Source organism: Anser cygnoides, chromosome Z, assembly GCF_040182565.1.
Source record: "Anser cygnoides isolate HZ-2024a breed goose chromosome Z, Taihu_goose_T2T_genome, whole genome shotgun sequence".
In the NCBI taxonomy this organism is placed as follows: Eukaryota; Metazoa; Chordata; class Aves; order Anseriformes; family Anatidae; genus Anser; species Anser cygnoides.
In genome coordinates this window covers 71,172,286-71,199,379 of record NC_089912.1, presented here as the reverse complement: position 1 = coordinate 71,199,379, position 27,094 = coordinate 71,172,286, and positions in this window count along the sequence as shown.

Genomic DNA, 27,094 nt, shown 5'->3' with positions numbered 1-27,094 from the left:
GGGAATTTTACTATAGTTAAGCAGTGAGAGTCATTTCACTGGTGAGGTGTGACAAACTATTTCCTTTCTGTGCCTTCCTCCTCAATTCTTGTATATAATGCTATCGTCTTCCCACATATATTGTTAAGCTGTTTTTTGGAATAGAAAATATCTGGATTTGATGGCCTTCAAAACAATGGAGAGTATTTCCAGACATTAGGAAATGTATATATTCAATACATTTTGTAGCTGAAATGACCCCACTAGTATTATTTGTTGTGCAACAATAATATAAAAATATTGATGCAAGTAGCAACACGAAGTTATGCAGAAATGAAAAAGAAAATAAAAATAAGATGGTCATAGATCCTGGACTGATATATTTTGACTCAGCATCCTACTGTTTGCAGGATCCCGACTCATCAGTGGCTATCAAACTCAGTAATTGTTTGGAGATTTTACCACTCACCACATGAGGCAACACTAACATTAATTAATGTTCAAACTTCAGTTTCATACAGAACCGTTCCTAAGAATGATTGAGGTGGAGGAGTAAGATTCACAGAATTGCTGTACTATTGCAGAATGAATTCACAGATAGAATTTTTGTTCACATTTTTGTTGGAATAAACAAAGAGGAGTCAGGATGTTTCCTAATCTTTCTTAACCCATGCTTTACCTGCTTTGGTAGGGGGGTTGGACCCAATGATTTCTCAAGGTCCCTTCCAACCCCTACAATTCTGTGATTCTGTGATTCTAACAAAGGGTATGTGTCATTTCTTCATATATGTCATTTCTTCATATATATATGTCATTTCTTCAGCTTTAGAAAATTGGTGTGTATTCATACATTAAAAAACAGCCAAGTTTAGGGGCAATTGTACTGTTTATTTATTTACAATGGTATAAAATTTAGCTATCTTGGTTTCTACCTCTGAAAAATGAGAGCATTTAATCCATAATACAATAACTGACGCACATAAGATGCTGTGCTGCAGCTATGCTATGTATTATTAATTCAGTTTTCACCATGCTGTAGACCAAGGGTGCAGGGGAGATGATGGAACGGGGGGGAGAGTATGAAGTGAAAACCCTCTGGAACCAGTTTAAAAAAAAAAGGAGGTAGTTCTGCACACTATAGGTATCTGACCATTGCAACTCCCTGCCAAAGGATGTTGTGGATTGTAAAAATCTATGTAGGTTCTAGAGGAAATGGTAAATTTAATGGAAGAGAAATTCAATGAAGATTATTAAAGGTGTAGAAACCATTTGTAGCTCAAGAAGAACTGAAAATATTTGAAGGCTGAAAGATTTTAGGGTGAGACAATGTATCAGCTTTCCCTGTTCTTACTTGTAGTAAGGCATCTGTCCTGTCATCCCTACTGGATACCAGGCACTGGGCTTGACAGACTTTTGGTCTCTTCTGGATGACCTTCTTGTGTTCTTATTTTTAAGAATCAAAGTGTAATATTTACTGAATATAGTATATAATTTTAATCTACCATATATTACATGTATAACATAAATATATAAAGGATTCCTTACTTGAAAAAGTATGTACCACATATACACATAGTCCCCCCATTTTCTTCTGATATAATCTTGAAAAAGTATGTACCACATATACACATAGTCCCCCCATTTTCTTCTGGTATAATACTCCATCAAAGAACAGTGTTGTTCTATCACTGCCTGCCTTCCTATGAGCCATAGTTTAGTTAGCAGGAGAGCTTAGGCTGAAGGTATTTACAAACGAGATTTTCATATAGGAATTGAAATGCTTAGGTTAGTAGTGGCTTTATTTGCCCAGAGAAAGTTATCACAGTTCTCTGAACACTAGGTGTCTTTATTGGGGCATTTTAAATTAAAGTATTGTAGAATTTTGGTGACACATTTTATGCTTTTCTAAAAGAAAACATTTCTCCACTCTAAAATGAAATCCACATGGACAAACCCCAAGTGTCTTACAGTGAAAATCAATGCAGATAGAAGGGTCCACCCATGCAGATTAAATTGCAGGACTGGATTCTAAATATGTAACCCCCCCCCCCCCCCTCCATCTATAGGACATTGAATGTTCTCCAAACACAAAACATGTGGTCAGTGATACATCATTTTGGATGCCTTTCTGATAGCATCCCATAACCCCTTTAGCAATTTTTCTGCCTTGATATGATAAACAGTGCCATGCATTATGGGGTGAGAACTCTTTGATTTATGAGCATTTCAAAGCAGCAACGTGTATTTGAGCAATGTGTACTTGTTCACTTGGTATATACAAGAAGAAATTCTAGAAAAGCTCTTTTTTTTTTTTTTTTAAAACATAACAAAAAGGAATTTTATTATTTTAAACTTAGAAGAAAAAAAAATGTTATTTTCTAAAGCCTGGCCCAAACCCCTTTAAATCAATGGAAACTTCAATTTGATTTTGGTTGGTCTTGGATCAATGTTGTAGTCATCATAAAATAAGAAAGTCATATTAGCAGAAAACTTTATATTTTACTCTGAACATTAACATTATGTTGATCTCTTAGAAATATATTTTATTGTAATGATTGTTCTGCATTCTGAATGTGTAAATGGATTCCTTTTATTTTCTTTTCAGTTATTCATCTTTAATGTCTACTAGGGCTCTGCGGCTTCATGATCCCAATTCCTCTGTTTGTGATTTATTGATTTATTCTCTTCTTACATATACATATATATATATGTATTGTCCTTGTAATACCCTGCTCAAGTGTAGAAATATTTGTAGAAGACAGAAGTTATTTCACTGTAGTATTTTTGCATGAAGAATTATGTGGCAGTAAAGTAAATGGTGAGTGGAAGAAGGTCATGTCTTTACTATTTTCCTCTTTAAAGCAGAATCCAGTGGGTGTGATTAGCAGCCACTTTTAGTTCAGCATCTGCATTTAATCAGAAGTTATTTCCCCATTTCCTAGACTGCTTAGTGTAACACTTCACCACTTCATCTCTCCTCCCTGCCAAACAGGCAATAAAAGAAGGATTTCTAACTTTCTCCTCTTTTGTTGGCCAGCCTTGATAAAGCTTAAATATCTGATTTTCTGTAAAGAGGTGATAACATAAGTAAAATAAATGAGTAGACAAACCTTTTCAAGGGCCTTCTGAGTTTTTTGAAGAGTGTTTCTACCTGTGCAAGAGTAATTCAGCAACATAGAATGGGATGAAAATTTTTATATATTTACCTATGTTTAAATTTAAGCTCAAGTGTTAATTTTAGCTTACTGTAGTTAGAGGTGCAAAAGAGTGGTGTTTTTCTGGCACATCAGTGACATTTTGCCATATATCAGGACTCATAGGTTTGAATTAAGGAATATACAATGTTAAATCTTCCCCCATACCTTCCTCCTCATTGTCCCCCTCCAAGAAAAAAAAAAAAAGGAAGAAGAAAAAGGAAAAAGAAAAATAGAAAAATGGCACTTAATTCATTCTTCCATGTAAACAGTTCATCAAAAGCAATTCATATGTCCAAGGCAAACCACATCAAGGAACAATGATTTAATTATATAAAGTTGAAAGAAACTTTTGGCTTTTTTAAGAAAAGAAACCTCCCTTTTCCTGTGTGAGGCTTATGGCTACAAAAACATCGGCATTTTCATTCAATTGTAGGTAATTCTTTACAAAGTGGAAATGACATATGACATATATATAATTTTTGCAATCAGCCATCAGACATGAGATAGGTTATACTGAAAACAAATATGGAAAAAATATATTCTATAAATGATCTCTTTCATGAAAATCTGCCGACAGGTTTAATTAGTATTAGGCAAAGAATTTTATTACTTTTCTTTGAGCTATTCTCACATGAGATTCATTCTGTTACCCTTGTTTTGCTTCCCATGTCTTTGTTTGACATCATGATGAAATAATATGCAGAGATTTTTATGATATATGTAATAAATATAAAATATAATCACCACAAGGATCAGTTTGGATACGCCCATCTGTCTGTGTCCAGAAGATGCAGATAAGAAATAATCACTAACAAATCCCAGCAATTCTTCCTTCCTGTAGGTGAGATATTCACCTACAGGTGAATTGTTCGACACTGTGCACATTGGTAGCAGACTGAAATGAATTGGCTAGTCATTTCCAGATCTTGGGAATTAAGGAAGATTCCAAGAAATTATTAAAATATGGAAATAAAATATTTAAAGGATTTACAAGTTGAAAGTTCAGGTTTCAGTATCAAATGTTATGATTTTAATAGATCTCTTGTAGAACTCCTCTGTCCATTAAAGTGAAAGATTTTGATGTGTTCTGTGTGTGGGCTAAAGTCTGTCTCTAAACACTTACAGAAAGTAATTCCTTTCACCTAAGATCTGAATTGCCTCAAAACTTAACTCCTTTTGGAAACCTAGCGTTGAAGTACAATTCTACATTAGGTAGAATACAAACTAAAGAATACAAACTAAAACAGAGAAGAAATTGTTAAATAGAATTATTTTTCACTATGCAATACATTGCACAAGTACAGACAGAAAGGCAGCTAGTACATTTTCAAAGTCTAGAACAGAATTGTTAGATAATTATACTAAGTTCCCAAGTTTTTGTTTCCTTCTGAAGAGTTTAAAGAGAGAAAACAAGTAGTTTTCTATGTTCTGGTTCATGGGCTGTGAAATATAAATTTTAAGTCTTTCTCTTTAATGAGACTGTGTTACACATTACTCAGATTTTCCCATCATTGAACTTCGAGGCACAGCTGAATGTTACCATTTATGTCATTAAGGAATGTCTGGAGGCTGTTTTTTAAGGATGGGAGGAGACAGCTATCTCTGGTGTTTCCTTTTTTATGTATGTATATGCTTTTCTGGTCTGTTCTTACATCCAATGCATCATATAAATGGTTCAAATTAAAGTTATTCTGCTACCTTGTGGCTGTAGCTTGAAATACCAACTCCTCAGTGGTTTAATTTATAAAATTCTCTATTATATTGTCATTTATTCCACTCAGTACATATGAAGATGCATCCGGAACATTGCGTTCAGTTTTAGACCCCTTCCCAGTTGAAGGGAGAATTTTCTTGATCCAGAGGCTGAGTAACAGAGATGATGAATTCCCTTTTTTTTCCTTACCCTTCTTCTGTCACACCTTTAAAGCATTGAAGAACATGGAGAGGAAATGCAGCACTGCTGCTATTCTTGTTCCTGATCAAATGGCATACATTGATGACAGCAGTCCACAGATGATGGAGGATGCCACACAGAATCCAGGAGAACTGAAAAAATTGGCATCCTTAATGCTTAGCTGACTCAGAAACTGTATGTCTTCAAGAATCATATTTTCATACCCTTTTTTGATCTCTTCCTACCTTGCTGCAGAATCTTTTCCAAACATTCTGTGGTTCTGTGATATGTCTTTTGAATATTTTTGGACATTCCTTGAAAAGAAAGAGGCACTTCATTCAGAGAAATAATCTGTTATTAGGCACTTGGAGTGACTGTGATTGTTCCTTAATGTCACACTTCACTTGTCAGTTGTGAGCAATGTACAGCATAAAGCATTTTTCCAGTCTATGTGTCTAATAACCATAGCTCTCTTCTCGACATTTCTAGAGAAGTCTTCCTGTGGACATTTAGATGGGAGAAAAATGTATTTGGAAAGTCGAACTCTTCTGTTAGCCTGTTTTCCTGATGCCCCAGATATGAATTTGTCTGAGAGTACAAAGATAATGTATAGCCCCTTTTAACTGATTTTTTTTCCTATCTTGACTAAGTTCAGATTCGTATAAATGGCTTATCATAAGAATTACTCCGCTGAGAATTTGAACCTCTGGGCCTTTCCAATTAACCAATTTTGAAAAAATAATGCAAATATTATTTAAATTCCTGATTTTTCAGAATTCCCAGTTTGTGTTGTCTGATTGTAGATATGCTGACATTAAAGTATCATCTACGTAATACTTAAATAGCATAGAAATATTGAGATAGTCTCTAACCTCTGTCTAACCTGAATACTAATAGTAAAATAATCTGATTCTGTTGCGTGTATTTTGAGAAGGAATTTATATAGGTTTTTCTGCTAGTCCACCTTCAGATGACCTCAGAAGAGCTATTTGCATTGAAGCCAGCTTTTTGTCCCGGTATTTGTTGCTGTACTTAGCTGAAGTAGTTTGAATAACTCAATTAGCTTTTAAAATGGTATAAAATAGTGGCAGAATATCTTCTTAATAACAATAACTTTCAGGTCATATTCTAGCGTAATAATTTATTTGTGTTAATATTGACAATAGCCATAGATAACTATAATGAATTATTAGTTTTTATCATATGCCAGCTCTGCAGAGAAGCCATTCCTTCATAACCTTCTTGCTCTGTTAAACTGAATCAGATTTGCTGGATGAACTCACTTTATTTGTATTTTTTATAAAAACATACTAATTAAACTTCTCAACAGTGTTTTCCTGAAACTATTTTCATTGTATTAACAGATACCAAATGTCATGGTGGATAAAGAGAGAGCTTTAAAAGTTCTTAGTTTAACATAAGAGAAGAAAAAAAGCCTTTATTTTTGAGTTATCAATTCAAAATACCATTGGAGCCCAAAATATTGATATGAGTACTGTTTTATACTTTAAACCTCAAATAACTTTTTGCTTTCGAGGCAGAAGGAAGCAAAAGAAGCAAAGTTCCACTCTATGTAGACAGAAGCACATCTAGCACAGAAGCAAGTACGGATCAACTTCAGCCACAGAGAAATCAACGGAACTATCTGCAGCTGAAGTTGTTTTTGGAAGTGGCTGTGTTCAGGGAAGCTGCCAACAGAGGTAGTGTGTGGCATGGTTAGCTTGTGTTTTAGGAAGAGCAGTTCTATCACATACACTAAACATGGTTCCCTCCTTGATGCCACTTGCCTTACTACAGACTTGGCTCTGAGTTCTTCACTTTCTAACTGCTTTCCTATGCTCCTTAGGTTGAGAGCTGTTGCTTAGAGAGCCAGGGTGCTACTCTGTCCTCCTTTTACCACCTTATACTTCAGCCATCACTGCTATGCTCCAACATGTGCATGTAGGATCTTATAGTCCTTACGTTCTTACAGCTCTTTCTGGAGAACTGCATGAGACTGTAGTTTGGGTTTGTGTTTTGTCATAAGCTATGAGCACCGTTCTTTACAGGAGCTAGAAAAGGACCTGCTAACCTGCTCTGAAATAGCCTACATGTTATTTTTTCTCATTGAATGAAATTTCGTGATATAAAAACTCATTCCCTGTTTGGGAAATCCTGTGTTTGGCCTTGAACAAAGTGCTGGACTGCAGGATTTTGCAGTGGTCTAGCAGTGCAGGTAGTGAATTTATTGAACTCTAGTTTGGTGAGACCTAAAATATATTCAATTTTTACAAATATTTTCAAATTTTAATGGATTTGTGACTTCAAAAAAAAAGTTTAAAAATTTTAATGATCTCAGTAACAGTTATATATATATATATATTTGTTTAAATTCAGCAACTCAGCATGGGACTGTTTCACAGTTATTTGACAACATTGCCTGGAGGTGTACATTTTAGTAACGTATCACTGGTATGGCAATTTTGGTAAAAAGAATAGAATTTTCAGTTTTATTGAAAGAGGTCATTAATGACATTTAATGTAAAAATTCATCTCAAATATGGAAATTCAAAGACCTTATGCTAATGAGACATAAAGAGTTAAGAATTTCATTTCCTCAAGAAAAGTGAGGAAATGTCAATGAGTACTGAAAAATACAAAGATCTGTGACTATGACATTTTGTGAAGACCTACACTTGTTTTCCTGAGAATCAAGGCTGTAAAATCCTTCAGAATTATTTAGTCATGCAGAAAAAAGGAAGGGGAGGAGTAAACTGGTTGGTGAAAACGATGACTATAATAAACCTCTAACTATAGTAACATGATCTAGGTTTTAAGGAGAGTTAGGAAAAATGCAAATAAAAGTATTCTTAATTTTTCTGTTTTACAGCTTTTTACAAATGCAAAGCTAAATTCAGCCTTGTGTAAATTAATCACACTCTGGAGAATGTTGGAGTAAATTCTGTGATAAGTCAGCAGGAAATTTATATTATAAAATAAGAGGAAAAAATCTTCCATTCCTATCACAGCTAGTAATTTTAGGTATGGAATGAGAATATCAAGGGACAACGGAACTTGCAGAAGGACCTAGATATTCTAGAGCAATGAGCAATCATCAACAGCATGAAGTCCAACAAAAGAAAATGCCAGGTGCTGCACCTGGGATGGAGCAATTCTGGACGCAGGCACAGTCTGGGAGATGAGTGTCTGGGGAGCAGCTCAGTGGAAAGAGACCTGAGGGCGCTGGTCAACAGCAGGCTCCACGTGAGCCAGCAACGTGCCCTGGCAGCCAAGGGGACAAATTGCATTTTGGCGTGTATTAACCACAGCATAGCGAGCCATTCAGAAGAGGTGATTCTCCCAGTGTATTTAGTGCTGGTGTGACTTCACCTTGAATATTGTGTGCAGTGTCCTTATTGCTTGCTGCAACTTCCTGAGGAGGGGAAGCGGAGAGGAAGGTGCTGGTCATTGCTCCCTGGGAAATGACCATAGGATGTGGGAACATCACAAAGCGACACCAGGGGACATTCAGTCTGGGTATTGTGAAAAATTTCTTTATTTCGAGGGTGGTCAAACATTGGAACAGGCTTCCCAGAGACGTGGTTGATGCCCCATGACTGTCAGTGCTCAAGGGGCGTTTGGACAATGTCCTCACCGATATGCTTTCACTTTTGGTTAGCTCTGAATTGATCAGGCAGTTGGACTAGATGGTCTTTGAAAGTCCCTTCCAAGTGAACTAATATAATTCTAAGAATTCTGAGTGTAATTCTAATTCCAATTCTAATATCATGTAAAACAGATGCTGAATAGTTGTAAGTTTTTATGGGCAAACACTTAACACGATATTTGTACAAGAAGATGAATTTGTATATATTTTCTTTCTTCCTTTTTTTCTTTTATATATATATATATATATATACTGAAGAAAACTTCCATTGCTGTATGAACTTTTTTCAGCCTATTCTAGTAGTCAAACACTCAGTATAGACTTTATGTCACTGGAATGTCAATGATTTACTTCACTGCTTACTTTTGGTGGCATGTTACTTCATACAATCATAGAATCATAGAATATCCAAGTTGGAAGGGACCAACAAGGACCATAGATTCCAACTTCTGGGTCTCCAAGAAGGTACTTTTGACAAAGACAGTAATTTATGATCAGTAATGTGGCCAAAACTCTTCTATTAAAAAATCAAAATTACTTTGCGCATTATGGGCACCGGTAACACTCAGATTAAAATAATAACAGTAAAAGCATGAATCTGAAATTCTGTTCTTCAAAATTTTCAAAATAAATGTCTTCCTGAAAAAAAGGCTGTTGGGTGGCTTAGATATAAAACCGCTTAATATTTTTATTATTAAATATTAATCAAATTTATCTTGATAGGATATGTTAGCTAAAAAGCCAATTTGCCTAGTAGATCGTTGACATGGTATTATTAGATCCTTTCTCTCTCCAGTTACAACAAGAATTCATTAAAGGAGAAACGGATTATTTATTATTATTATTTTTTTAAAGTTGATGGGCATTGGACAAAATTTTAGAGTATGTCTAAATGTTGTAAATTCAAAACGAGGAGAAAAAATGTTTTTTGTTTTGATGTAAATCCCAAATCATAGATTCAAATTTTGCCACCAAAAGAGTCTTAGAAAATGCTCTCAACCAGACTTTCCTATGCATCCTGTTTTAAGTAGCTGAACAGCAGTTAGATTCAGCTGTTCCTATATGCATAAAATCATCATTAGATGGTTGAATGCAAGCTGTTTTATTTTTAACTCTCATTATTCTCAGTACGTATGTGGTCTGTCAAGAAAGCTGTGTTTATTATTTAAAATACCTTTGGGACAGTCTGGTGCTTGGAGCATTCTCTTTGATGTTTGTACTTTCTGTTTTCATCAGAGGACTGACTAAAACAACTAAAATCAATTTAGATCCAAAGTTGTCCAAATGGAGGGGATGTGATTGTAATTGTATTTGGATATGAAGGCTGCATTTATTTCAGACCTGTGACTCTCTTTTTCATAGATCGGTTACACTGTTTCATCAAGTTAATTCTTATTCATCAGCAGGGTAAAAACCACAACTGCTACTAAAAATTCCCATGTTCTTCAAAAGGACCTATTCCCATGAAAGATGCAGGAAACTGCTACTGGGTTGAGTTTTTTGGCTACGTAGGATAAGAAATAGAACAATATCATAACTGGAAAGATTTTCCAGAAGTCTATGATACTACAGCATAATGTAGATGCAAACTCTCTCTCTCTCTCTCTCTTTTTTTTTTTAAATTTAGTTTTTGGGAGAAAAATGTATAGATGGTTTTCATTTTGCTTATTAAAAAGTCACTAATTCTTCCTTTTTTTCCCTTTTTTTTCCTTTCCTACTTTTGCCGTGGGACCACCAGTGGCCAAGAACCAACTTATTCTTGACCAGTGTTTTTATTTTATTTATTTATTATTTTATTTTATTTATTTTATTTTATTTATTTTATTTTATTTTATTTTATTTTATTTTATTTTATTTTATTTTATTTTATTTTATTTTATTTTATTTTATTTTATTTTATTTTATTTTATTTTATTTTATTTTATTTTATTTATTTTATTTTATTTTATTTTATTATTTTATTTTATTTTATTTTATTTTATTTATTTTATTTTATTTTATTTTATTATTTTATTTATTTTATTTTATTATTTTATTTTATTTTATTTATTTATTTTTTTTTTTCTTCTAGATGTAAGACTGCCAAAAGTCTTAATCATTTTGTAATGTACTCTGGAATAAATGAAGCTGTACTGCTGAATTTGGGACAAGGAAGCTGAAATGGAGACTGATTTATTTCATCCCACTGGTCTGGAGTATCCCACACTCTGAAACTGTCTTTTCTGGATAATCATGGACATCCTTGGGTAATCAGAACCCAGACAATGCTCTCAGTATGACAGATAAGAGGTGGGAAAGAAGCAGCAAGCAGGAGCCAAGTAGAGACTGAAGCTGGGAAAGCAGCTGCTAACATAGGTTAAACAGAGCAGAACAGATCCTAACAGTGTTTTCTAGAGTTCTGACTAGTTTCCTTTTGCCCTGAGAAAATCAGCTACATGATCTAGTCCTGTCCTGGGTCCCTTCCTACCTTTCTTTCCTCTCATCTGTTCAGTCTACCTTTGCTTGTCTTTCTTTAGGTTGTCCTTTCCATACCTAGCTGCTGAGCTATAAAGTGCATGTGCAGTGTGAAGTGTTACCGTGAATATTTCTTTTATTTATTTATTGGGTTGTTTCCAGCTTTTAAATGCCCTGTTGGTGTCAAAGTGATGTTTATAGAGTGTCATGTTCAGTATGGATGGTCCTCTTTTTGTTCCTACTGCTGTAAACGCAATTGATAATGATACAGAAGTTATACAGTGATTGCCCACACATGGCATAAGAGTAGGACAGTGCAAACTGTCATTTTTCAGTTGAAAGACTCAGTTAGGCAGTAGGAGATGCAAACATTTAGTATATAATAATACAGCACAATTACTAAATTGAATAATGCAAAATTACTCAGTCCAAGAATAATATATTCGCATGGATAATGGAAATTTTTAACCAAAGTTTCCTTAATGTGAAGGGTTCATCTAGGAACAGGTAGATATTTGCATCTAAGATACTCTAAGCTCTGTGAAATGACCAGAGAGGAATGTGGTGATTAATGTCATCCTAAAACAGATATCTACAATTGGTCAGATGAATCATATCCCATAAGTCTCTGTTTCTCTACACTAATTGTAAATAGAGCCTACAAGGATTGACTCAGATGAAAATCCACATTATAGAAATCTGATGTTAGATGAAATTAATTGCACCTGAAAGATCTTGTTTCCATTTTCATTACTGTTAGCAAACACAAAACCACGAAGATGAAAAGCTACATGTCTATATCTGTCAAAAACCAAAAGGTGAAATAAAAACTAGAATCATGACTCAGTAAGAAAACAAAATCAAAATACTCAATGGTCCATTGTAAGGATGCTATCCACCTAGGGTACCCATTATTTCCATTTTCCATTTCAGTTATTTCCATTGCCTGAAGGCTTTCCCACTCATTAGTAGACTTTAAGCTTTGTGTAGTGGAAAACCTGCTTCTAGTTTTGTTGTCGACAATCTGTCATTGTGAGTGGAATACTTAAAAATGGGTAGCTGGATGTTTAACTTCTGATAGACTTAAACTTCTTGACCTACTGAATGCTGGTCTAGTGTAGTTGTGAGAGAAACAAGTATGGCATACCTGTCTGAAAGCCACACCGTTAGCATGGTAGAGAAGAGCAAACATTGCCACTTGTCAGTTCAAGTTCTACCAGATGCAGTTGCTTCCTCCCACTGTGAAAACAAACAAACAAGCCCACAATAAGAGTAAACCAAAACAAACCAAACAAAACCAGCCAACTAACCAACCACCACCAACAAAACACCACCAACAGCAAGAAAGAACAAACCAAAAGCAAACAAAAAAACACACATCAGAAGAGCAGACATGAAGACTTCACTAAAACAAAACCTTTTTCATTTGAATTAATAAAGACACTGATTTCATAATTAACAAGTAAAAAACAGGTGTCTAGCAACTAAATGAGGTTTGCTTCTGTATTTTGCATGGAAGAACAATCTGACTTTAAATGATGAACGTAACGCTTTGTAATACTGTTATTTTAACACTGTATCAGTATCAAAGCTCCTGTTTAGTAACAGAATTCATATTGTACTCACAGATTTGAGATTTAATGATTTTACTTAGCAATTAAAATCAATTTCTTTTTCAGCATAAGAGGTTAATAGCACAAATCAGCAAGAAAAAAGACTTTTGAAATGCTGTACTTTTAGGAAGCGGTTCTGTGCTATTTGGTGCTTATGGATATTACCACTTGATATCTATATTTTAACAATAGCTGGGGTAGAAAGTCATGAATTTTCATGACCTCAGGTTGCAGACCGCTATATATATTGAACTGTTACAGATATAGCACACTTTTTAACTTACTAACAACAACAGCTATAGAATTGTAGAATCATAAGGTTTGGTTTGGAAGGGACCTTAAAGATCATCTAATTCCAACCCCCCTGCCATGGGCAGAGACAAATCCCACAAGACCAGGTCAAAGCCCCATCCTGGCCCTGAACAATTCCAGAGATGGGGCATCCACAGCTTCTTTGGGCAACCTGTGTCAGTGCCTCACCACCCTCTGAGTGAAGAATTTCCTTCCAATATCTAACCTAAATCTCCCCTATTTATTTTAAAGCCATTATGCCTTGTCCTATAACTTAACACCCTGACAAAGAGTCCCTCCCCAGCTTTCCTGTAGGTCCCCTTTAGGTACAGGAAGGCTGCAGTAAGGTCTCTCTGGAGCCTTCTCTTCTCCAGGCTGAACAACCCCAACTCCCTCAGCCTATGTTTGTAGGAGAGGTGCTCCAGCCTTGTGGCCCTCCTCTGGATTCCTTCTAATACTTCAATGTTCTTCTTGTGCTGGGGGTGTGTTCTGGGGACTTAATTATGTCCAAAAAGATGTATTTAGTTGTTGTATGTTACAGCTGGACAATATTTTTCTGATGGATTTTTTTTTTGGTGGGAGAACATTTTCATGAAAGCATATGTTTTCTATAGAAACATTAACCTGACACACACACACACACAAACAAATCTTGAAGATAGTTACAGCATTCAGACTTTTTTCTGCTCTTTCAAAGTTTCTTGACTATATGAAAATGAAATGTTCTTCAGTTCAAATTACTTGAACAACAGACTAAACACAGTTTGGCTGACCCAAAGTAACATTTTGAAATTTTCTGTTTCATGGCAGATTTTTTTTGTGTTATGATTTGTAATTAAAAAAAAAAAAAAGGTTGGAATTTCTTCTCAGCTGTCTTTTACTTGCTTTTGTTGTACAAATGCTACTATTAAAATTAATATAAATGTTTGTATTGAACTGAGAAAACAAAGCTTATGTCATCAGCAGTTTTCTAGTACATTCAGGATTTGAAATTGCTAGGTAATTTTAATCAGATTTAAAAGAGGAAAGATGTCTCAGCAGTAACTGTGTTTCTGTAAATTTTACAAATATAGCAGCTGGATCTCTGCTGCTGAGTGGAAACTAGATCACTGTGTCCCCAGGACAAAGTGGAGGCAAAACTCAGCTGCTACACATTTTGTTTGGCAGCAGATGGGTGCTAGCTAGGGCTTCAGACCATCCACAGTGATGCTGATTCTTTCTTCGGTGAGGATATAAAAGGTATGTGTTGAATGATAGGAAGCAAAGAACACACACTCATCTGAAATAAGACTGAATAATAATATATATATTATATACAATATATATATTAAATATATTATATATACTATACATATTATATATATTATTTATTATTATTATATATTATAGTATATATAATAATAAGACTGAAATAAGTCTGAAATAAGACTTCCCTAGTTCTTCTGAATCACCCACTCCCCACCCCCAGCCCCCACATAAATAAGTAGTTAAGGTAGCATTCTCAGCCTAGTAGTCCTGGTATTCAACAACTAAATGATCAGCCTCAGTTTATCTTTGATGTCTATCTTATTGGACTAAGGTTATCACATTGGACTGGAATACAGTTGATGTGATTTCTAATGATCTTACATGAGTCTAGAACAGACTGTCAGAAAAGATGTACATATTGCCTTTGCGAATGCTCTATGACGCTAGACAAATAAATGACTTCTACATACAGTGCTCCCTGATGTTTCTTCCTAGAGAAGATTTTGTTCTTAGTATCTAATTCCAATTTCCTTTGTTGCACCTTCTGACCATTACTCCTTTGTATTGCTCAGAAAAGAAAGCTAGAATGTATTGCTCAGAAAAGAAAGCTAGAATGAACCTTCCAATAATGGAATCAGCAGTTAAGTCCCCTCTTCTTCAGGCTAAAAAACCCAGTTCCCTCAGCTGCTTTAGCAACATATTCAGCTGCTTTAGCAACATATTCAGCTGCTTTAGCAACATATTCTCCAGTTTTCTTAGTCTTAGTGGCTCACTTTTAGATTCTTTCAAGCCTATCAGCATCTTGTATAGTGGAAGTGTCTAAAAGTGTCTCCAGTGTCCTAGATGCATCCTCACAAGTGCCAAGTATGACATAATCACTTCCATCAATTTGTTAGCCCCACTGTTAATATAAACTAGCAAATGTTTTGTCTTTATACTGTAAGGGTACATTCTGCACTTGTTTAAAAATGGTGAACATTCATCATGCCCAGTTTATTTGTTATCAGACCCAATTTTCAGTAAACACAGAACGACTTCTCTCTCAAAGTTAGACTCCTTTTTGTTGACTCAAACTAAAACATACCAGAACATGAAACACAGAAGTTGCTAATCCCTTCAGGATGTTTTGTCCTGTGTGCTTACAGAGTAGTGTACAGAGTTGAAGATGTTGTTGTTATCATTGCTGATATTCTTGTGTCTATCTCCCTTTTTACAACCAATAGCCTATGAGTACTGTTTCATGCATCTGACACTCATATGACCCGACTTTATTTTTCTGTTCCTTTATAACTTTACACTGCTTTGAGGGTCTGGTTTATGAGCAAATTTGCAGACCGAAAGCCTCATTCACCTGAGGAGTTGCAACTCTTGGGTTAGGAATCTCATATGAGCATTTCTGTTCATTTTGCCAGGAGGACTGTTAGTGATCAATTAAAGTCCTCCTGACTGGTATTGCTGCTCTGGAAAATACACTTCATGAATCTTCAGTTTTGAAATGTTGTATTTACTGTGTCTGTTGAGCACTGAGTTTGCTTGAATATAATTTTATTTATATTTTCAAGTAATCTGAGTTCTAAGTCAGTAGACTGGGTCTCTGTCTCTTTTCAATCACGTGATGAGAACAAAACATGGTGTATATGAATGAGATCTTCCCTATTTTTTTCCATTCTATATATTTAGTTGTGTGCTGTGGCCCAGCATACTTAAATAATGTTCAGGCTTCCTCTAAGAGGCTTTTTCTTTCCATATTTGATTATTTTCATTAAGATGACAATACCTGATTCGTCATCTCTATAATTATATTGTCATCCATTCCAACCTTATAACCATACTTCGAGCTGTTTCCATTGAGAGCATTATCTTCTGAAACTATGCTTAACATTTTCAGGGAATTAACTATGTCCAAACATTAAAGCAAATAGCTGTGAGACTGTTCTGGATGGCAGTGTCAATGTCTTCCAAGCAAGTTTAAATCCAGAGGGGCAGAAACACTCTCACATTGGTATTGGTGGTGGCAACATTAGTATCACTAGTTTTACTTTGAGCTACTAAAGTAAGATCAGGATACATACTATGTTAGGACCTGACACTGAAATGGTAGAAGAACCAAGTTTATCCAGCAATGGTTAGTATATGTGAGTAGGATATATTAACACCGTACATGGTAGGTCCTTTAATGAGGAACATAGCCATGTGCTCTTTGTTTCAGCCTTATAAAGATATCTAACAAATTAAGACAAAAATCATTTAGAAGACCTAGGAAAAGAGATATTTTTCCCCTGCTTCTGAGGCTTGTAGAGTAGTAGAAATCAGAGTTGTAGCAATTGCGTCCAGATGCCATGAATGAACTGCTTCTCCCTGCTCCACCATGTATCATCAACTGCCAGTACTACCTACTGCCCACTGGTCTGTGGACTTCCACCACATTCCTGCCTTTGTTCAGCAGCCATTAAATTCAATTTTGAATTTTCTACCATTAGGAATTTGCTGCAGAAACTCCATGTCCTGTGTCTAAGAGTGGATGGAAAAACCCCACTTACTTTCTTCTCTGAAACCTCAGCAGTTCTAAGATCAAAATGTAATTGTGATATATTATTTCACGAAAATTCTATTCAAGTTGGTTTTCATTTAGAATCTGTCTGCATAAAAGGATTTATTTGCATATGTGCATTTTCTTCATCAGCCACAAGATGGGAGTATTGACCTTTGAAGCTGTCTCTTATCCCCCTCCCCACCCCCCCCCATGCAATGCCTTGCAAGGACTGAAAAAATATTTTCTTCCCTTCTGAACAAGTTCTCTAAAATGAATGAAATAAGTTTCTGGAATGTTTGGAAAAAGTTAGTAAGATTATTTCCCAATATGAATCCAGAAGACAAATGTCATGTGCACATTAACAGAATCTCTTGTGACTAAGCATCACATTTCTCTGATACAAGTTCCAAACCAGTTCTTTTTCAGTTCTTCATGGACCAGACATCTTTTTAGATAATGGTTTGCCCTTAGCACTCTCGCTATGCTGTAAGTATTAGTGGAATAACAGATCAAAACCCTTTGGGCTGTATTTACAGGTCACCATCTGCAAGTCTGATAGAGCAAATCTTTCTTGCTAAAATGACCAATTCCAAGTACTTTTGGGGGTGAGAACACATGTTAAGAAGGCATTAATAAATAGAAAACCCTACAGTTAAATTTATTACATGGGAGACTGGAACAGAGTTTCTTCTGCCTTTAGTGTTATTTCTGAAAATTATGAGCATGTCCTATTTGCCGTGTGATGCAAAATGAATTGGTGCACAAAAAGAAAATGGACTGATCCCAAACTACTGATCCTAAGATTTCTGAGTATTGAGGGAGTTCATATAAAAACCTCTTTGGCCTGTACTCAAAGCATTCATAACTTTTGGGAAGCTTTCATCCTCATATAAGCTATGTGACCTATAACCCTATTACAACTCTCCTTCTCGTCAGTTAAAGAGGAAATAATTTCACTAAGAAGTATGTAGGAAGTACTTGCATGCATTGTTACCTCATAATGGAATTTATATATGTTTACAGGTGTTTGTGTACAGCTTAGAAAAATTGCATAGCGTAAGCAGGTGTGTGCTTATTTCCACCCAGCTGGTGCAAAGAAGAGAGGGAACAACTTAACCATTACATGTTGTATGCAAGTATTAAAGCAAGCGTATTCAGACAAAATACAATTTCCAGTCTGGCTCATTAGATTAATGTTATAAAAAAGAGTTGACTAATGCTTTTGCAAGGTAATGATTTTTGCAAGGTAATACACTTTCCAAAACCTTTGGCTCCTATTCAAATACAGAAGAAAGAAAGCAGATTCTTTCAGAGGCCCATTACTTGCCACTGACAAATTTTAAATCAGGTGTACAGGTTTAAATCAGGTGTACAGGTAGGTTTTGTTGTTGTTTGTTTGTTTTGTATATGTTTTAAATGCTAAAATTTCATTCTATTTTGTTATTTTCCATGAAAAACTCTTAAAACTATTACTGGATTTAAATAACTTGTTGAAGGTAGATTTAGTAGGAGAGAAGGATACCTTCTTGGATGTAGCTGATACTAGTAAATACATGGATTATCCTTTGCATTTTTCATTTGTAAAACACACTTTTCCAGTTTTGTGAACTGTACCTACCTGTTAGTTTTTATGCAAATTTTTGGATGCATTTGAACAAACAGAAAACTTGATTCTTCTTATTTCTGTATTGCAGGCATGCTGAAAACTTTTGGGCTTCTCTTCCTTCCATGCCTGCGATATGGAACAGAAAGGCTGAGCTGAGTTGTGGCAAGCAGTAACAAAACTGCAGTAAATATATTCATGCTTTCCCCCTATACCTGGGTCTTCTGTTAAACCTGAAACCTTGTATTCCCTTACTGTGATGGTGCTAGGAAATTAATATTATGTCTTCTCCAAGGATAAAAGAGACTAATCATAAACACATACAAATGGCTGAGGAAACATGGCCTTAGATATAGTGCTGCGTTTAAAGATATGAATAATAGTCTCACTAGGAGAAAGGAAAGAAAAAGCAGCATTCCCATGGAAAATGTCTTGCTGTCCCTTTGGCAGAAATGATCTTGGAAAAAGATACTATTCACCTCTTTCACAACCTGTCCGTTTTCTGCCCTGGTGCAGTTATACAATGAAAAATGGCTCATGCCTTTTTGTACCATGTCTTTACTCTTTCTGTATGTTCAGAATCAGGTCTGTTTGTCTTCAGGTCAGTAAAACATTTAGTTTTATCTTTTCTGTTAACAGTATAACTATATAGCTAAGTGGGAATCTTTGCCTTATGTCCATTCACAACTGTTTACTGACTTACAGGAATTTAATCCTTTACAGTCTCATGCATAGTTTTTGAAGGAAGAGCCTAGAGACAGTTTCCTTAAAGAGGACTCAAAGACTCCTGAATATAACACTACAGCTCATCTGCAGCATGCCCTTTCATATGCCTTTTCAAGGCCCTCTTAAGTAACCTGGAGCACTTTTATTTATTTATTTATTTATTTATTTATTTATTTATTTATTTATTTATAATGAGAAAAAGGATTACTTCCCAGGTGGGAGGTATAGCTAGCTCAAAGAGTACAGACAATTTAAAACTAATTTTATGATGGGTGATGAAAAATAGGGTTGGTTTTCTTTCCTTTCCTGCTATATTTTACCAGGGTTGGGGACTTTCTGGTTGTTAAACTGGTAGGAAGGCAGCCAAAGATCTTTGCTGGCTTTGATTTTTTTTTTGTTTAAATGAGAATTACTTTGATGTAGGTATAGAAAGAATGAACCAGATAGTGTAATACTTTATTTAACTGTGTTACCCAGGTGAAAGAACCACCTTACAATATCACACCATGTTACCTCTATAACAGTTTCAGTAGGGTCAGTGGTCTCTACATACAGCAAAGGTGAAGGTAATCACGAAAATCATGTTCCTATGTGCCCTCAGGTCTGAATTCAAGTCTGTTACAACCCTCTGTGATCAGAGGGGAACTGAAGGAAAGTCACAAGCTGGGTGAAACAGGAGTCCCAAGTCTCTAGGCACTGCTGTGTCTGGATCAATAAATAGCCATGAGAAGGTCCAGCACGCATCTCAGTCATTTGCAGATTTATTTAGTTGTTTCTCATTGCCTCATAGGAGACTTTCCACTGGATCAGTTGCCTTTTGTGTCCTATGTTATAAGGACAACAATTCCACACAGGTGTTTTATAGAGGTCCCAAAGCACCATCCTGAGAGCTTATAGTACAATTCAGTTTCATGGCTAGTCACATTAAAGTCATGTATTAAAAGACTTTCATCTTTTTGCCCTGTCTCATTTACACATTTATTCATTTGAGATGCACTGGCAGTCCCAAGGAAGCCAATGGTCCTTGCCACATGTTCTTACAGAGTCAACGTGAGAAATATCTTTCTTTCTGTATTCCTGAGATTTTATCCAGATGAAAGATATCATGTTATTACAAGGACAACTTTGACAAAGATATACAAATCCCTACTGCATTTGAAGTTACCTGATTTTTGTTTAGTTATCTCACCACAGCATTTTATTTATTTATTTATTTATTTATTTATTTGTCAGTGGAAGTATTTATCCATGGATTTTCTTTTCAGAACAGTGACAGAGTATGTTAACAAAGTGGCATCACACATATGTGGCAGAGAGGGCATAATGCCGTAAAGAGTTTCAGTTTCTCATGTGCAATAGTGATTTAAAAGTGTCAGAAAGAATTTTGTTTAGAGGACTAGTAGGAACTGGTAACATTTTTAATTCACTGAAGGCTGTGGGCAAACTAAAGTATTTCTCATACCTTGTGCAAGTTCAGAAAGTATAGAGGAACAAATCTATAACACTAATCTTGTAGAGGTGGAACAGCAACACAGAACATTTATGATCTTAGTATCTCCCTTGCAATGTTTTGTTTTGGTTCTGTGCTCAGGTTGCAATCCAGATGTAGTTCACTGCCCAAAAAGCCTGTCTTGTATGCGCAGGGACTGCATATGTGTCAAGTGCAGCATGGCCTGTCATCTCACCACACTCCCCGGAACAGCCTAGGTAGACTAGGGAATGGACATGGAGACCTGGGGCTGGAGAGGCACTGGAATTCAATTACAAGTCTGCTGCAGACCCAAAATCTATCATAAAAACTGGCCGTAACATTTTAGCTTTAATCATCCCTATCTGAACTCTCTTTGATGTTAAAGATGGGTTATTCTTATCCCTCTTTCTTGTCATATTGTGGGCAAGCATTACTAAATCAGGCAGTGAGATGCAGACCTTTCAGGAAGCTCAGACATGGACTGAACAGTTTTCTCCAGCCCTTGAAAGTACATGGGATTGATCTGTTTGCTGTACAATCCCTAAGCCCCAGGCTAGGGATAAAATTTCTTAGAAGGGAGGCAAAGTAAATCAATTCTCTTCTGTTGCTGGGGTAAAGTTGGTCAATAGCTCATCTTTTAAAGCACCTCCATCAACAATTTATGAGATTTATTCAGTTTATGCGAAAGAGCACTCCATAATCATCACTACACAGTGATGGCCCAACAGGGTGTTGCTAACTGGATATCATTTAATAAAAGTTTTTCAAGTGCTCAGCATGCTTTCATCAGAGGGTGATTTTTGTTTTTATCCTTGTTTTGTATGAACATTAGGAGGTAATCAAGAAGTTATAAAAGTTGATGATTTATGAAGCTTTTGAAGTGGTGGGTGAAATTGTAGGCTAGATATAATGCTCATATTGATCACATTGTTGGTAAAAGCATGATAAGTCTCTTGACTAAAAGTACTATTAAAATGAGTTTTATGACAGAATGTTGAATAGAGATTTAATATTATTTTCATAACTTGACTAATAGTGGCCTTGGTCAACAGCAGGCTTTGTAATGTTGATAGGGTCACAAACCTCACAAATATCACCAAGACTTGTAGGTAGTCATAGAGCTTTTTCAGAATTACTTATGTTCTGAAAATAGCAAAATAGGTCTTCAATTTCTTAGGTTGCCATCAGTATTTTAGTTCCTTACCTTTTGAAATTTTTATTCCATTTATGGGTTCATCCCAGCCTACTCCTTTGATTTCTCAGTCTCCTCTTGCTTTGTTGATTTTTTTTTTAATGCAATTCTTCTACCTTTTATTCCTTTTCGTTTTCTCATATCCTGAAAGTACTTTGATTATTACCTTTCTTGTTTCAGTTTTGAAAGAACAAGGAAAAACAGTCATCATATATCTGTTTGCATATGTAATGCCATATCCATTAATTCCTATTGCACATTATCTACCTTTTACAAGGAATTACAAGAACTTCTTTTAAAGTTTCATATGTATCTCAAATTCAGTCCTCCTTTTAATCTCTTGTCTCTCTCACTACTATGTTTTTTTTTTTTTTTCATTTATATCTGCTTATGTCCTGGAGAGAGTCTCAACATTTATTTTCCTTTTTTTTTTTTTTTTTGATAAATCACCATCACAAACATATATATATATCTTTGATGAATCTTAGTTTCTCATTTTGATGCACTTTATTACATTCTGTTTCACTGCATCCCGTTGAAGAGCTCGTATCTTCATATCAATGCCCTTTCAATCTGCTAGTTGTTGGCTATGTGAATACGTGACTACAACCCCCTAATTTTGGAAAGCAATCTAGTTCTAGCTTTTAGGACTGTGTAGCTTCCTTCTCCATCATTTTTATGCACAAGTTTTTTTTTCTTTGTTTTATCTAATAATACCAACCATCCCTTTAGCGCTACACTTGTCTCCAACAAGTTTATATAATTTGAAGTATTTTTTGGATAAAAAAACAAATCTGCATACTTTTGGAATAAGCTCTGGTTTCCAAGGAATGGACTTGATGATCCTTGTGGGTCTCTTCCAACGTGGATATTCTACGATTTTATGATTCTTCATTTTATTTAGTTTATACCACATCTACTGTATAATCTAGGCACTGTATAAGAATGTCTAATGCTATTATGAGGAAACTGCAGCAAAATCCATTCTATAGTAATACAGAACCATGTTTTCAAATTAAACATTTGCAAGTATGTCATGAAGAACACTTGCCAAGTACCTCATCTGAGAACACAGTTGCCATGGTCTGCATTTGTGGATGATCCTCTGAGATGTCACAATACAGATCTCTGCAGAATATGTGGTGTGTTCCTTAGAAAATTATTCCCATTGAATCTAAACCACACAAACTACATGTGTTCATAAATATTATCAGTATCATAAAACCAATCTGAAAAACACTCACTTACTCATTTAAATTTAAACTGGATATTTTATTATTTTTCTATGGCCTTCTTTTGACATAGAATAAAACTTACTTTTGGTTTTGTTTATTTTCAGAAGAACTTCAGAAGTAGAGGTTCACTGATTTTAATTATTTTGTTCTTTTTCATTACAGTATCTAAGCAAATGCTTTAGGAGCAAAATCACTCAAGAGACAGCACAGTCGCTGAAAGCTTTTTTTCCAAATTAATTTAGAAAACCTTGCCAATAATTGAGATTTTATGTTGTTATGTGGCCAAAAATACCAAGACATCTATTCTAAAATCTGAGAAAACCTAGAGATGCTGGCAAATCTGTCTATCATTTTTGTTTCTCTTGAAAATCCAGTGAGATAATCCTGGAGTATCTCTGAAGCTGGAAAGTCCTAGGATGTACTGGAAGGACTTTCCAAACCAACAGATGTTGGTGTCTCTTTTCAACAGCTTGGTTCCAAAAAACAGAGATGACCAAATCTGTGACCCTGTAATAAATGGAGAAATTATACCCAGTATTAAAAAAACCACAATATTAAAACTAGACAAATACCCCATATAGAAGCTAGACAAAATTTGTCACAAAAAAGTAAGAATAACATTTACATCTGTTGCTGTTATTCTTAAAATATAGTATTTCCTGAAGCATGTAGATTACTTGCTTTATAAATAGAAAAGAAGATGAAATTTACTTTTTTATCTTAGGAGACAAAAAATTAAATTCTGTCACAAATGTGGGGCTATTTCTTCCACAAAATAAGAATTAATAAATTTTATTTATATGATTAAAAAATCACATGTTCAATAACTGATGCTATTTACAAATGCTTAATTTACCTCTCTTTGTTGAAATTTGAAATAGTAATGAACTTAGATTTGTTTATATTTAGTGTGAACTCATTTGTTTTTGGACAGTGAAGAAATACTATTGAGAGGAATTAAGGTGGTAAAGGCAGTAGATGTTTTGGGTTTTACTAGGCACATGCATGTAATTTCATTTTGAGAGCAAGAGAATCGTGAAAGAAAAGAATGCTGAAATCCCTGTTTTTTTATTATTATTATTTTTAATGGGACTGGCGACACATCAAAAAAAGAATTGTTGTGGGCATTAGAAGAAAATTATGAACTAGAGGAAAGAAAAATAAGACAAAACTTTTGGAGAAAATGACCTAAGAACGATCTCATTTAATATTCACTATGCAAACATGAAATGGCTGGCTGTATTTGTGGACATTAGACAAATGTATAATTCTTGGACAAATGATCTAAGCAATATGGATCTTCTCATGTTTTCATTCTTTATGACATAAATTATAACAACATTGATAAGCCTGAAATTGAAAAGAAAACTAGGAGACAAGATGATATCATTGTTAGATTTTGTTTTGCTATAACAATTAACTGAACCACTTGCAAATCAAGTGATCCTTGCCTGCTGAAGCATTGGATTGTCTTGAATCTTTATAGGAAAAATGCTCTGTCAAAAAGTTGCATCACATTCCCGTTGTGAAAGCCCTTGTTTTCACTTAAATGTGAGAAAAATCTTTCCTGGTGTGTTAGAAAATCAGCACAAACTTTTCTGTGCTTAGGCACTGGACACTGATATTTTTTAGCATGGACTCCCACATGATACTAGTCAGATCAGCTCTGTTGAAGTCAGTGGAGCAAATCAATCAATACTGGCTAAGGGTTTTGTCCCCAGTCAGTGTTTTGATGGGAAGACAGAAAAGGGACACTTTTCACTGTCATGTACTGAAAAACATCATGTGTCTTACTGGGTCAGGCTAAAGACTGCCCTTTGGAAAAAAAAATAAAAAAAAAATCACTGCCTCTTGGCTAAGCAAAAGAATTGTGCAGTTTTGAGTACAAACAATAGAGCCTTTGAACTAAAGATGTGCAAGCATCTGTTTATTTATAGGGAAAAATGACCCACTTCTCTGGGAACATGACCCAATTTAATCTGCTAGAAAAAAATTGAAAAGCTATTTGACCTAAATTTTCTGAAGCAAAAGGTGTGTGGCAAACAGGGATCTGTCCATAGAGTTCACAAGGCAGCGTCATTTACAGGTCACTTACTCCATGAGTCAGGCAGGATTTTGTTTCTTTTAATAGGCTGTGATTAGAAACGTTACCTGAAGAACTTCCACAGAGCTTTGATCTGTCCTGTCACTCCTTTGCAGCTGTCTTAAGGATGCAACTACGCTGTAAACACTAGTATCACTTAAGTACACTTGGAGTCTCAGGACAGCCTAAGAAAACATTTGGTGATAATAAAGTACCTTTCACAAACAGTTGTGCAGAGACAAGAAGACCAGATCATTGGATTGTAAGATCTGAGATAATTTAGGTAAAGGATTGTATGACTGTCAACCTACAATATCACTGCCTAAATAAATAGACACAAAAAAATAATTTTATTAGTTCAGGTGATTACTAAGGTGAAAGTGTCATGTACTGAAGAAATTCATGCTCCTACATGTTCATGTAGGAATCTTTTTTGAGAACAGACCTGCTTTGACTTTTACTTATTTCTTGTTCTCTACATGTCTGTTAATTTATTGAGTCATCAGTCAGTCAAAACTGAGTCACTGCAGAAAATTCATTTGCAATACTTCAATGACAAGTCTTTCCATGCACTCTCCTCAATCTGAATATTAAAGCTACAACTTTAGAGAATTGTATGAGTGCTGTGTAGTCTTCAAAACATGTTGGCATTTTTTGTTAAAAGCCCAGATATTTCCATGCCTCTTCTCAGATAAATCAAAAATTGGATAAAGAACGCTTGATCGACGTTTCTTCTTTCTGTCTACAGAACTCCAAATGCAAAATGATTCATATCTGCTTCCATTTCTTTCACTTCCAGAATTGTTAAGGGACCACTAATTTGGAACAAAGAACAATATGAACTCACTGTCATCCAAGCTTTTACTAAAATTGATGATAAATAATTAACGATCTCACAAAAAATATAATAAAATTGACCTTTGGTCACACAGAGATCAGTAAAATTACTGAATTAACTAAATTAAAAATTACTGAATTACTAAATTAAAAGTCTACTCTTTATCATGGCCATTTCGTCATTTACTCAATGGAAATTTCTTATAAAGTATGTAAAACATGACAAATAGGAAAATGGATATTTTTCTCTAATTAATCTTTTTGTTCATTCATTATTTTGTAGATACTTTGTATTACCTTGCTTTGATACTCTGTTATATATCTGGATGGGCAGCAAATAGTCCTGTGTGAATTTGCACAACAACAGAAAGATGCTAGAAAATAAAGTAAGATTGAAGAATGCCCTTAAAGGCCATGGTAGTCAGAGGTATGTTGACTTTACAGCTTTTTATTAGGTCCCAATAATTCTGTCTTTCTCAGCAATTTACCTTGTTACATTTACCCTGTGGTATCATAAAACTTCAGCTCTAACTACTTTGATTAAGTGGATATTACTATTTTGTGGCTGTCATGATATACAAAGTCATAATCTCTTTTGTGGAAGACATGCAATAAAATACAGCAGCATGATGGAGAACAACAGATTTTCACTGCACAGGTCTCAGTTTTCTCTGTTTAACAGAGGATGCACTGTATGGTTCATTCAGCCACTGAACATGACTTCACATTATAAATGTATTACTGTGGTTAAGTGGCATTTAAAAGGCCTGAGCTGGCCTTTTCAGTTACCCCTGCTCTATCTATACTGCTGAAACCCTAATAAAAGTCACACTAGTTTGTTGAGCATTTTGGGATCTGGGTGCTTACCCATATCTAAAAACTAGCAGCATTGGTAGAACAAGCAAGAAGTTATCTCAAGCAGAAAAATGGAGAAAAAAAGCAAAATTCTTCCAGCCCAGGTATGCATGTCAAAAATAAAGAGAACTCATGAGTGTCATCATATCAGATTTACTCCTTCCATTTGCAAAGATTTTCAGATACAAAATACCTTTCAGTATCTGTCCAACCTGTCCAACTGAGATGCTTTCTCAT